Source organism: Mercenaria mercenaria, chromosome 2 (genome assembly GCF_021730395.1).
Source record: "Mercenaria mercenaria strain notata chromosome 2, MADL_Memer_1, whole genome shotgun sequence".
Classification (NCBI taxonomy): domain Eukaryota; kingdom Metazoa; phylum Mollusca; class Bivalvia; order Venerida; family Veneridae; genus Mercenaria; species Mercenaria mercenaria.
Window position 1 is genome coordinate 22,329,515 of NC_069362.1, and position 13,760 is coordinate 22,343,274.

The 13,760-nt window shown below is 35.9% G+C and overlaps 1 protein-coding gene and 1 long non-coding RNA gene across 3 annotated transcripts in view; both read left to right on the forward strand.

Moving 5' to 3' along the window:
• LOC128546166 (IgGFc-binding protein-like) overlaps window positions 1-4,581 on the forward strand; it is a 67,790-nt gene extending 63,209 nt beyond the window's left edge. The window contains exon 4 of the mRNA XM_053524793.1: window positions 3,687-4,581. The gene's annotated coding sequence lies outside the window, so the exon portion shown is untranslated. The remainder of the gene's footprint in view (window positions 1-3,686) is intronic.
• Window positions 4,582-5,647: 1,066 nt separating this feature from the next.
• On the forward strand, window positions 5,648-10,110 carry LOC123563481 (uncharacterized). 2 transcript variants are annotated; one of them, XR_008367027.1, is made up of 5 exons: window positions 5,648-6,484; window positions 6,997-7,100; window positions 7,689-7,956; window positions 8,335-8,473; window positions 8,697-10,110. It is a non-coding gene; the product is annotated as an uncharacterized LOC123563481 (long non-coding RNA). The 2 variants fall into 2 exon arrangements; XR_008367026.1 differs by having other exon boundaries at window positions 5,652-6,484; window positions 7,888-7,956; window positions 8,697-10,108.
• The last annotated feature ends 3,650 nt before the right edge of the window (window positions 10,111-13,760 follow it).

Here is a 13,760-nt window from a genome sequence, read left to right on the forward strand (position 1 = left end):
CGTTTTCGTTTCAGGTTTCATTTCAACAGGATTGTAATATTTTCTATCTGGTAAATGGCCGGTCAAACAGATGAGGGAAGTAACCCTTAGTCAAATTCAGTAAAACGAAACATGAATGGTAGCTGTGCAAGAGTCGTGGGTAAGAAATTAATGGAATCATTTATCTTTATTTTACAACTAGGAACTTTCATGGACATGACTTTGGCACCATATGGTATCACAGTTTAAATGATATATATGTAAAGCGTTCTTTTCGTAATCAGCTATCATTAATTGTTCATTTTGATTTAAATTCCCAGGTTGCATGTAGCACTGGCGTCCCTCTTCAATTCACAGTTTACAGTATTTTGAGTCGCACATTTGAGGTTGGCATTCATATTTTTATTTATTGCTTTTCCACAGTCAGAAGCGTACAACAGTCAAAAAATCTACATTGAACAGTTTGTTGCCAAACGTTTATTCGCCAAGATATGACAAACGCCATCAGTATGAAAAATGTCAAGTTGGTGGAGAGTTGAAGAGATCAGTGGAAAGACTGATGACTTACCTACAAAGCGCTTAAACACGATGATCCGAGAGAATTTTACAATATAACGAAAAATCAATGAACAGCACATGAAGTAATATAAAACAACATCGTCTACATTCCAAAGTTAATCAGAAGGTGACAGAAAATATATTGGCCGCATTTTTTGACGATTTGACTAGGGGTGCTAAGCAAGAAGACCTACTTTGTTGAGCATTTTATGGCAGAAGTAGGCAGAGTATGAGAGTCAAATGAAGATTTTACTATTGGCGAAATGTTAGTGTTTGAAGATATGTCGAATGGAGAAAGCAAGAAAAGATGTCATTATGTTGACTTAGAGAAAACACATTTAAAGAAAAACAATGTTTCATACGTATTTCGTATGACATGCTTAACTTAATAAATGAAAAACTAACTGCACTAATTCAAAAGACATTGCCAGAGAAAATGCTACTTTTCTCACTTGCAATTTCGACAAAGCATTTTTTACTAGTTGCATTGTAAAGAATTATATTATGTGGACCTGTGACGAAATTTGTAAAGCCCTTTCCTTTTTATTGAACAATATTTACTTCAGGTTTGGGAATGCAGTTTTCAGACAAGTAATTGGTATTCCCATGGAAACAAATTGCGCAGCCCTTGTCGCAGATTTGTTTTTTATATTGTTATGAAAGATTTTATGTTGGGCCTTTTTCCAGATACACAGGCAGACATTATTACTGCATTTGATAGTACATCACGCTATCTAGATGATAAACTTAATATATATAATCCGTTTTTGGTCAGTTGGTGGATACTATTTATCCACGGGAGCTGCAGTTAAATAAAACTAACAACTTGGATACTACTGCTTTATTTTTAGATTTACATCTCTCTATTACGACAATTTTATGCATACCATAATTAATGACAAGAGGGTTCATTTTAATTTTAGTATTATAAAATTCCCCCTTTTGAATGGGGATGTACCCAAGGCTACATCTTATGGGATATATATTTCTCAGTTAATTCGGTTTGCGAGAGCGTGTAGTATATAAAATGTACAAGAGCATTTTTGTGCTTTACATTACATGCCTTCTGTTGCCTTTGCGTATGTTAGGGTTTCACCTGGCGGGATAACTTTTATTTACACTGTCCTGTGACTTTGGAACATGGTGGGGTAAGAGTGAAATTAGGTGCACGATAAACCGGTTTAAGCTCCCCAGTGGTGGTTTTGCCACTGACCGTTCTAAGGCGGTGCCCCACTGTGTTCCTTTATTTGTTTGTTTTGTCCTTGCATGTGTATGGCGTGTGTGCGTGCGTGTGAAAGAGAAGGGACCTTGTGGTATTCGGGAAGTCAAGAAGCTTCAAGAGGCCTGGACGGATACCAGATACACATCGTGTCGGCTGACCATTTCTACGCTGGTTCATATGCTGAAAAGAAAATATATTTCTACTACCATAACAACTATTACGGTATCATTACGAGTATACCGCACCTCATGCCAGAAGGAAAAGCGTTATGTAACAAGGCGTGCCATAACTGTTAGAAAATACAAGTGAAGAAAAATGATATATGTAATCGCTTTTTACGTGTAATTCCGAACAGGTCCACTCTTATGACAGATTTTACAGTGGGTTAAATACCAGTATCATGCTCTGTGTATTCCTTTACTTCATACTAGAAATGGGGGTGAAAATGTAATGGTAGATGATTATTATGGAGCAGGAGACCAGAAAGTCGTATTACAGTTTCATGGTGACTTTTGACATGACAATCTGAAACTATATTCAAGTTCAAAGGTAAATCCTATCACTAAACTGACCATAGAGAAGCTATACCACATTACTTTGACACAACATAAATATATAGAAGAGCTTTGTTACACCTATATATCTATTTGGGAGTCTGAGTTAGAAAAAAATAACAGAAAATAATGAATTGAGGACTCTTATAGAACATCTTGATATGCTATCTTCCTTACAACCCAGAGATGCTTTTTTCGGGGATCACACAGAGGCATTTACACTTTACAAAGAAGCAAAGGATGACGAAACTATCGAATATTAATGATGTGACACACCTTTACCCATTTATCAATAAGACAGGAAACCCTAGCATAATTACAAAAAATAGTGCCGAGATTTATAAATATAAAAGGTTAATCAAACGTAAAGCTATCCCGACGAAAGGCTTATTTACACATGTTCTGCCTTGTAAAATAAACTGAAATCGTTCAAATATGTTCCGAATCCTACCAACAAACTTAATGTTTGTATACGAACGAAGAAAGAGCATTTACAGGCACTTTAAACAGATAAGGTTAAAAAACAGTGATAAGGGATACACCTTGGATTGTATTTATGAAGTCTGGCATTTTGGAATCATCTCTTAATATCTTGCTAATATTTTAATGTATTTTGACATAGAATGTTACTGGCATAACAAATAAAAAAATAAAGAATAACACAGTATTGTTTGTTATCTTTTGATTATATGCATAGAAAAGAAGAAAATAACCTATTTATAAAGAAAAAAAATGATCTAACTAAGACGTGCTGCTAATGTGGTCTATGTAGAGTCACACGCTCCACTATTGTCTATGTTATTTTCTAATAAATAGTACATGTGTTATGATATGAATTAGAAATGAGTAATTTTAATATTGTGTAGAATACCCAAATATGCATTAAAGATGCATTCGAAAAAAAAAGAATAAAAACAAATACCAGTTTTGTCAGAAATTAAACAAATCACATAAAACATTTGTGTTGCTCAAAATATGTTCCTTTTTAACAAAATAATGACTTTTGAAACGTTTTATCAAATTAAAAAATGTCCGGAATTAGTTAACAGTCAGGTCGAAAAAGTTGCTAATGTATCACAAATGACGGTTATTATGTAAAGAAATGCTTGCCCGTTTAGCTCATCGATCCTAGGAGGGTATTCGTTGCCAAATGTTCTGAGATTCAACATAATTTATGCGTTAGTCCAGCTGTCCCATTAGCTTTTTCTAGGTGAGCAAATCATACAGACAAACCATGTCTTAAAATATGAAAGAGACTTTCACTGATTTGACTCTGCTGAATTGTAACATGGTTGTCGTACATACTTAAAATGCACCAGTATTTTTTCATCTAAACAAAGGATTTAAGCGTCATCCTTGTGCATCCATTTTAGGTCTGTTATGCAGAGAGGTTTACAACCAGGTCAGGTACATTTTACAGATCTGGGTGCATGGACGAAAACGTAAGTTAAAGTTTTACTTTATTAAGGAAATGTTGTAAAAAGTGATATGTTAGTCATATACATATATCCATTCATACACTGCCATTGGATTACGGTTTGAGAAAGATGCGTTGTGGGAATGTGACTGTTCTTATTGGACATTTATCATTGTTTTTTGGCGGAGTGGCTAAAATAGCATCTTATATTACAAGCCTTATTGGTAGGCAAGTGTATATACGATGTAGCTTTCGGCATTTATTGCACAATGTTACAAAAACGGAAGTAACGTAACGATGTAGAATGCCGTCCACTAGGGCTCTGCCGTACGTCTGCTGTTTTATTCTTTTGTGTAAACCCCACATAGGCAATATGTCCTAGGTTTATTTTTCTAGAGATCTTTGTTGTTCTGTTCCATATAAACTACATCTTGCATAATTTCTAATGAAGTATAACATAACTTCATAAAGTTCAGCGATATTTATATAAACTAATTAAATAATATTTTGAAGAAATTGTAAATAACACATCTATAACAAAAATTTAATCCGCTAATCGGCACTGCATAAAATCACTGACTTCTGTCATTTGTAGCAATCGTGGTGGCTGGGTGTATAGACGACAGCTCGGCAGATTTCACGCAAAATTTTGACAGCTCTCATGGTGGGCTATATATTAGTATCGGCCGATGGTCCTACTACGTCCGTCGTCCATCGTCCTGTGTCAACATTTTTACTTAAGCATAATCTCATCTGAAATTAATACTAACTTGGTCTGTAGCATTCTGGCATTGACCACTCTCAAGTTTGTCCAAATGATTCCGGTTGAAGCATTTGAGGGGCCACCAGAGCTAAAAGTAGAAGAAACTTTGAACGACTTCTTCTCGTGAACAACTCGATGGATTTTCACCAAACTTGGTCGGTATCATTCTTGTTTTGGCAGCCGGAATCCTAAGACGGTACACGATTGTTTTTTCCTACTTGTGTGGGTGCATTTGTATGCTTGTGAGTCTTTAACGGTGCCCTACTGTTTACTTATGTGTTGCTTGTTCGTTTTTCTATGTTATCAAGTTGGTCGTGGCTGTGTGTTTATCTTTGGTACATGAGTGTGACTGTTATTAAAGAACATGGCATTCCCTTGTATATTCGTCCTTGTTCACCTTTCCCCTTCGGGTTCCTCTCCCGCCCCCCCCCTCCCCGGCCCCATTTTGCCACTTACCATTTCCTCCCCCCCCCCCCCCATCTATATTTAGCAAAAATTAATATGTACTTGTTGGATGTTTGAAGCAACCCGTCTGAAATATTTTTCCATTACAGCTTCTTTTTGTTGTGGGCCTACTACGCAAATGCGTGGCTCTGGGGCTGTGTTTTTAGTGCTCTGTGCTTCCGAGAAATCTACCCTTACCTATTATCTTTTGTATAACATCAAAAAGTTCCGCTTGGCACCATTTTTTTGGAACGCCAGATCTAAAAATAGTAAAAAAACTACTTCCCATGAACCACTTGGTGGATATTCACCTAACTTTATCTGTACAAAACTTGTAAAGACCACACTCAAGTTCATGTTTCCGTCTAGTACTTATTAAGAACGGCCAGAGCTAAAGAAAGAAACAGATAATAATTTTAAATGAATTATTCTCATGAACCACTTGATGGAGCTTTACCAAACTTGGTCTGTAGGATCCTGGTGTTGACTTCTCTCTGAATTTTTTGAATGTTGGTTTGGCCCTTTTTAGGGGGCGCCAGAGAAAGAAATAGAAACAAACCTTTAAACGACTTTTTCTTGTGAACAGCTTGATGCATCTCTTTCAAATGGCAATTGTTGTCCCACCCTCCTTGTCCCCTGCGACTTTTATTTGTTTAAGTCTCGTTGGAAACAAATTTGAGACCAATGCGGCTTTGACTTCAGCTGTTAATCGGTCCTTCAGGAGGCGGTCTTCTTTATGGTTTGCAGAGGGAACACAAAAGCTCCAATGAAGATGGCAAAAGTGTACAGACGTAGGTGGGGAATACCTTGAAAAAGAATAAAATATTTTTTTGAAAAATATTGAACGGTTTTGAGGAAGACTAAAAAGTTCAGATATTTTCCGACCGCCCGTCGTAAATTATTCTAAAATACAAGATGAAAAAGAAATATGATATTTTTTAAGGCTCATAATGCCTTTGTCTAAAATGTGACTGCCACATTTTCCGATATGAACATAAAATAAATTCATTTCTTGTTAAATCCTATTTCTGAAGATTACTTTCTTTAACATTTGTCAAAGGTTTGCTGAATAAACTAGAATGTTTTATTGAATCTATTGTTTTTATTAACTTCCTATAACAGTTCATGTGCAATGTTAAAACTTTTAAAGTAGTGATTTTCTAACCATGTAAGTACGCATAACATAAATTCGGAAAGCTGTTTCATCTGTTTTTAAGATAAAAATTTAAAACATTATGGAGTTTTAAATGTTATATATTATAGTACATTTAGTTAATGTATCGGCGAACAAGAAAATCTCAGACTTGATTTTATGTATACTCTTTCGAACACACCTTAATTAAAAGGGAAGCTGTTGTTTGAAAAATGAAATTCAAATGTGTGTGGCGTTGCGGTAACTAAAAAAAAGTTATATGTTAAATATTAATATTTATTCTTTGCATTTTTACTACAAGAGCTGAAAAATAGGACTACTACTACTTCTGATAAGGTCTGCCTGGAATGTTGCGATGGCAATTACTGTAACAACGTTGGCTGCGGTGACGACAGTAAGTTACAATGATTACAATGTCACGGTTGTAGACTATTTCAGCAGCCGGAATGTAAATAAAAATCAGACACGCACATAATTTGTTCTGTCTTTCACATTCTTACTTGTATGTTCCAGTTATATTTAAATAACTGGGTATTTTCTGTAAGGATATAAAAACATGTAGATTATATTAACATCATTGGGTTAATGTCGCAGAATCAAATGTGCAGATGTATGTGGTCGAGAGGGCTAAGACGCTTTCCTACGGAGGTGAAGGTCCCGGGTTCGATTCCTGGCTACTCTCATTGCTGTGTGCCCTTGGGCAAAGCACTTAATCATGATTGTCTCAGTCGACCCAGCTGTAAATGGATATTAGAAAATTGCTAGGGGTAAGGTATAACTAATTTTAAAATAGGGTGGCTCAAAATCTCTACGGACCTTATGTTCTCATTGTTTCACAAAGCGACGGTTAATAATATTTACCTTTACCTATGTTACATTTCACATGTAAGTATGTCATTTATGCAGGTTTTCCAGACAGACTGGACCGAGGTCCAATGTGTTACGACTGTCTGCACGTGCTTAATGATACTGACCTGTGTATGAAAGTGACCATGTGTGGAATCGACGAGGTAATATCGTAAACAAAGATAAATAATCAAAAACATTATTTGGGTCTTAATATAGTTTTCCTAAGTAACGACTGCCAGTTTACCTAACTAGTCTTTCTGCATTCTATAATAATAGTACTAACGTGTGTCCTGTCTTCTCAAAGTATAAGAAGCGGAAGACGAATTATTTGCGACACATAGCCGCGGGTGTTAAACTCACGGCCTCTCCTTTCGTAGTTTTGTACTCTTAACTTATTAGGTCAGTATAGTTGTATGGGCAGATGGGAATATCCGGCTGAAGGGTAAATATGGATTTGATATAATATTTTTCTTGTATGCCATATTTAACAAATAGGTCAATATACAATATATGTGACTTTTTATAGTACTTTTCTTAAACAAAGCGCGGGAAATTTGCCTCCGTAAACAAGAAATGCGTTATGTTACAAAGGCAAACACTAACGAGTTCCGTTTTTGTTTTACAGTTAAAACACGTTTTTCGTAAAATAATGTTTATGGAATCGAGAAATATAACTACAAGGAACAAACAGGAATTGAATTAGCAAGGCATTCGATTTTTATCTGGTTTTACGTACATAATGTTTACAGAAAACGCACAGATTTCCTGGAAAGTTTACAGTGTTATCGTGATAGCTACCTAGCAAATGCAGTCCCAGTGAAAACATCAAGAATTCTTGTCCTGTATGCAAGAATTTATCTTTTGAAACCAGTAAAGGAGAAGAAAAATTGTGAATGAAACGTGTGCTAGTGAAATAAGTATTTTGCTGTCAACATTTTTGTTCAACAGGTTTGTAGCATCGAGAAGTATAGGTGGGGTAAGGATTTTCACTACAAGATGGGATGCACACACAAACTGGTAATCATCATCAGCTTTAGTTCTGTAATTAATGCTAGTCTCTATCAAAATCTGACCGAAACACCAGGTAATGATATCGAGACCTCCTATTAATTATCAAAATCATTCGGTCTTGAAAGTGAAAATGCACTTAAGCGGTCCCTGGAAGTTTACAATACGCATGTTGGGATGTAGGACAAAGCGGGAGTGTGGGGGCACATCACGTCTAAAGATAATGTTGCACCTTATAACTTTTAATTTTTAAGACATTTTTAAACTACTATTGTTATAGGGACCGCTTATTTTAGCTTATGTTTGCCGTATATATAAATTACACTCGTTATAAAAAAAATGTTCTCCAGTGCCGTGACAGTCTCTGCGTTGTTTTCAATTTTCCAGTGCACACCAATGAAAAGGTCGGGGTTACCTAAACGCCTGCGACGTTCTACGCCCCTGTGTTTTGCATGTTGTTCAGAAGACTTCTGTAACACTAACTGCACACAAACAACGGATGGTTCTACAGGACAAATATTAGTCGGTAAGAAAATATTATTTCAAATAAACAAAAATAGAGGTTTTCTATTTTCTGAAGGTGATGGGAATGAATAAATTTATAAAATTATGTTTCTGAGCATAAACGTGTCTAGATACACTTCTCATCCATAAAAAGTTCTACACATTCTCAGAAATTGACGACTTGACGCGGTCTTACTTGGCACGAACTATAGAAAGTAACATGTCTTCTGCAACTTTATTTTCAGGCTAAATTCGTCATTTTCCATGAATGATTGCGGAAAGAAATGCTGTTAAAGAGTAATTGCAGCGAACTCATGGAAAGAACTTCTCTTACTGAATTTATCAGCGAAACTTTTGAACTTTTTATATTAAGGAATCTTAAAGATATATTATGCCCAAATTTCATACTTGAAAATACGAACAATTACTACAACAGTATCGAAGTAAAAATAAATTAAACATGTCGGTGTGTATAATCCGTAGTGTTCATTAGATTTACACACTTAAAGATATAACAGCAAAATATGTAATTCCACTGAAAAACTGGGATTTTTTTACCGTTGAATGTCTGTTTCTAGGTTTATTTATTTAGGCAAGTTAACTTTGTTTTATGGGAATTTTCTAGATATAAAACGATATGCAATGATAAAATATTTTATTGAAAAATGAGCATAGTACATCTTTAAACAGGCTTATCTCTATCCATTCTATATCCAAGACTTTTTGTTTTGTATTTTAAATGTTATAAATCACTATGTGCTATCAATGACTGTTATGTCGCAACTTTATATAGTTTATTGTTAACAAAACTATTGAGCGATCGAGTAAATAATAACAATTTTGAATGAGTCAATGACAATAGCTGTTGAGATACTGGGCCGAAATTTATCAACGTTTTAAGCCAGAAATTTAGACTCTAAATGACTAGAATTGAGATTTGCTGTCATTGATAAATTATGACAAATCTGACAGTAACTTTGCATGCATGTGCGCATGTGCATTCTGCAGCGACCGATAGCTCAGCAAATTTTCATCTGCATAAATTTATTATATTAAACAAAGTTATGGTTTATTGCATGTATATTAGCCGTTTTAAAGTCTAAGTTTCAGACTTGATGAATACGGGCCCTGGTCTGTGCTATCTTCTGTGTAAGTATGGCTTAGTTCCGAGAATTACTTATAGAAAAAACGTTGCTGTGTTTTTTAAATTACCCTCTTCAGAAGTTTGATATTGAACAGAAGACACAAACATCAAATGCTTTATAATCTGTTTATTTGTGTATTACCTTAGAAGAAAAGTGGAATAGTAATCGACGAATACGATTTTAGACGTAATTTTTGTCCACCTTGTATAGACGGGAAATTAGTTGAGTGGGTGGACTTGATGTCCTCACTTTGACAAGAGTAGTTTTTTAACACTATATAAAAAGTGGGCAGTGATGGCCCTTGTTCACTCATTGCTCTTTGTGACGAGGTGAATGTCACCACAAAGAGGACTTAGTCGGAAAAAAAAAGCTTCAAGAGTATGTCAACTGTAACTTTGCTTATTATCATAATTTTGCTACCCCCAATAAACACATAGTACAATCTATATGAAGACTAAGAACAGCATAATTCTCGGCTTTTGAGGTAGGGATTGCACGGGCATGACATTGCTGTCTTGTAAAGTGTATGATTGTGCCAAGTTATATGAATACCAATCCATGCATGAGAAGTTCTGGATTGACATGTAAAGTTTCATAAAGATCCAGTGAAAACGAGATTTAAGTATTAATAATCATTATCAATGAATTGACCTAGTAACCCAGTTCAATTAAAGAGGTGACCCAGTCTTGAAACTGCAATGCAGTTCATGAAGGCACACAAAATAGAAATAAGGTATTTTAATATATGATATTGTAATCTAGTTTTTTTTACATCAGATGACTCAAAACTTAACCTAGACATTGTAAATAAGACAATCCTAACCAAATCAGATGACGATCAAGACGAAGATACTGCCTCTAGAGAGTTAAGAACATTTTTTCAATAATTTAACCAAGGGTTATTGTTTCTTTAATACCAGATGACTCAGTTTCAAACTTCACCTAGATATCGTAAAGGCAAATGACAATGTTTCAAGTTTTTTGTATCATTTGACCTAGTGACCTATTTTTCAACCCCAGATAACCAACGTCTATATTCGACACTATAAGATTCTTTCACTAGTTGTAGGTGCAGATTGGAATATCTGGCTCTCGGGTAACTGTTTAGGCGGTAACGAGGCTCCTGCCGAGTTACCGCATAAACAGTTTCCCGAGAGCCAGATATTCCTATATGCACCTACAGCCAGTGATCGAATCTTTTTTGCATACCATACTCAAGAAGTACTTGTAAAAGTAAAATCAATCGAACGTGTTCCTTTTGTAAACTATTTCTTATAAAGTAGCGCATTTAAACAAAGCGCGGGAAACCAACGTCCGTAAACAGGAAAGACGTCATAACGTTTCAAAGACAAATGGCAAAGCTAAGTTCTGGTTTTGTTTTATCAGTTGCAGAGTAACAATACAATTTTTTGATAAAATAACGTTTTTTTAAATCGAGAAATATACTATCAAGAACAAAGAGGAGCTGTCAAGGTATTTCATTTTTATTCCGTTTTATAAAGTAATATATAAATTATTACATAAATCTTCTACAAATACGTAGTTCGTAATACGTCATTTACAGCACGAGAGTCATCTTACACCCAGGGTGTAAGATGGATTTTTCCAGCACCGGTAAAAGCCAGGCAACAGGCAGTAAGGAAATTGGTAACCATGATTTCACTAACTGGCGCCTCACCAGCCCGTCACACTGGAACGGTTCACAATGAAATTCATACCTTCGACCTCCCGTTCCCCGAGGGAAATGCCTTATAAACCACTAGCCTATCTTGTCGAACTCTTGTCGTGAACATTTCCGACAACTCCTGCATGCAGTGTTATTCGTTTATTTTAATACTGAGGTTTCTTAATGTATCAATTGTGGCGGTAAAACGTGGAAATCGTTAACAAGATGTCGTCCTAGAACCAAAAAGTACCCAAAAGGACTGTTACAAGCCTCTGATACTTCATGAGTTTTAGACATGTCATCAGATCATCATCATTGTGCATAATCTGTAACTGCCGGTTTTGAAAACAAAACTGTAAGTGTTATAAACCTTTATATCGCCTCAGTATCTCAATAGTTTAGTGTCTAGTTTGAGTGCCTCCTTCCCCGACTCGTTCATACCCAAGACATGACAAATGGTACTGGTAGCTCTCATGCTTGGCACTCAGTAGTTGAATCTGTTAGTAAATACCTTGTTGGTGAGGCAAGAACTTTGTAGCTCATGTCTTTTCTTATTGGTTATGTTGACCTATAGCAAATACATCCTTCAGTCTGTCATCTGTTTATCATGGGTTATCTGTATTGGGTTAGGTATACTTACAAATGAATATTGAAAAAAAAAAACACTTTTTAGTCAGTTCAGTTTTGATCATATTATGTGATACTGAGTTAAGGGTACCTTTTGGATTTCTAAAACTGTAAAAAATAACACTGGTAAAACTTTATTTATTACAGGTCCTATGGCGATTTTCCAGCTTTGATGGTGGAGGAAGACCCAGGTGCGCATCCGTGCATTATTTCATCACAAACGGGCACCTAGGTAGGGCCACCGACCTTCCGTAAGCCAGCTGGATGGCTTCCTCACATGAAGGTTTCAACGCCTCGAGTGAGGCTCGAACCCACATCGACGAGGGGCAAGTAATTTGAAGTCAGCAGCCTTAACCACTCAGCCGTGGAGGCCTCTTACGGTAAAACGGTTTTTCAAAGAGAAGGCTATACTGTTCCGAAGTCGCTCACTGGACCTCGCTTCTTTGACCATGAATATATGTATGACTCACTGAATCATGCATGTCAACAATAAAAAAAGAAAAATGATTTTTAGTGCTCCCACTTGAACAAATTTGGGAGAGGTACATCTAAATGACTCTACAGTCTTGAAGAAAACTGGGAGGGGACATTAATTTTAGCGTAAGTGGCCCCTAAAAGAGGCCAAGTACCCCCATTTGAACAAAGTTGGGGAAGGATCTTATAATGATGAAGACCCATCAACCAGTAAATGAGAAGTCATTTGATGTTGTTGTTTATTTTTTCTATTTTAAGAGCAAGCTGCCCGTGAAATGAGAGAATAAATATACAAATAAAAAATAATAAATTGGGGAAGATGCTACAGACCAAGTTGAGAAATACCTATCAAGGAGTTGTTAACAGGCATTTCTAATTTTAGCTCCAGAGGCCCCTAAAAGGGGACAATCACCCCGCTACAGACCAAGTTTGATGACGATCAATAAAGCAGTTCATGAGAAGAAATTGTTTGAAAGTTGTTTTCTATTTTTTGTTCTAGCGGCCCAAAAAAAGGGTTCAAGCCAAAACATTTAAACAAACTTGAGAGGACACTGCCAGGATACTACTGACAAAGTCTGGGATGTTTCGGGGATGTTTTTGTTTGTGGACACCGAACAACAGATGCCTGACCATCCACCTATACTAAAAGCTCACCCTGAACCTTTGGTTTAGCTAAGCTAACAAGAGCTGTCCATAAGACAGCCAAGCTCGACTATTCGAAATATTGTCACTGAAGCAGGAAATTATTACCCAAAATGTTAAATATCAAAAGAGTTTTAAGTTCGAAAGGGGACATAATTTGACCAAAATACATATCAGAGTTATGGGACTTGGTGCTATCAACAAGTTTTATAACCCCGAAGAAACATATTAAGTTTCAATTCAATATCTGCATTAGTTTTGGGGATAGTAACTTGCATGTAAAACTTTAACCAGAATTTTCTAAGTCCAAAAGGGGGCATAATTTGCTCAAAATACATGTTAAGAGTTATGGAACTTGACCCAGTGAGGTTGGTAATTGACCTAGAAAAAGAATAAATAAGTTTCAAAGCTATATGTCTTTTGGTAATAGCTGTATGTACTTGCACGCAAAACTTTAACCAGGATTTTCTAAGTCCAAAAGGGGGCATAATTTGCCCAAAATACATGTCAGAGTTATAGGACTTGGTGCTATCAACTAGTTTTATAACCCCGAAGACACATGTGAAGTTTCAATTTAATATCTGTAGTAGTTTTGGAGATAGTTACTTGCATGTAAAACTTTAACCAGGATTTTCTAAGTCCAAAAGGGGGCATAATTCGGCCAAAATACATGTCAGAGATATGGGACTTGACCCAGTGAGGTAGGTAATTGATCTAGAAAAAGAAAAAATAAGTTTCAAATCTATATGCCTTTT